Here is a 368-nt window from a genome sequence, read left to right on the forward strand (position 1 = left end):
GGTCTTTTTTTAAGATTAAATATGTTGGTTTTGAAAATTTGTCCTTTATTTTGCAGATAGAATTAATTTTGGGGATTAAATGGATATGAGGGTCTAATTTCAAAGCACTGAAATTAAGGGACCAATGTGAAACAATTCATAAACTGATATAATAAGTCAAGAAACGGTACCATCGACGCTGGTTGCCGTTGTGCTGGCGCAAGCGAGAGAAGCTTATTAATCTCCTGTCACTCTCCCTAATCCTACTGTCTTTCTTTCCCCATACTTTTTTTTAAAGGTCGCTCTAATTCTTCACTTCGAAGTCCATCATCTTCTTCCTCCTCCTCAAAACCCTAGAACCCCCAATCCCCCCCCCCCCATCGCCAGCC

The sequence above is a fragment of the Asparagus officinalis genome, chromosome 7 (genome assembly GCF_001876935.1).
Source record: "Asparagus officinalis chromosome 7, Aspof.V1, whole genome shotgun sequence".
NCBI lineage: Eukaryota > Viridiplantae > Streptophyta > Magnoliopsida > Asparagales > Asparagaceae > Asparagus > Asparagus officinalis.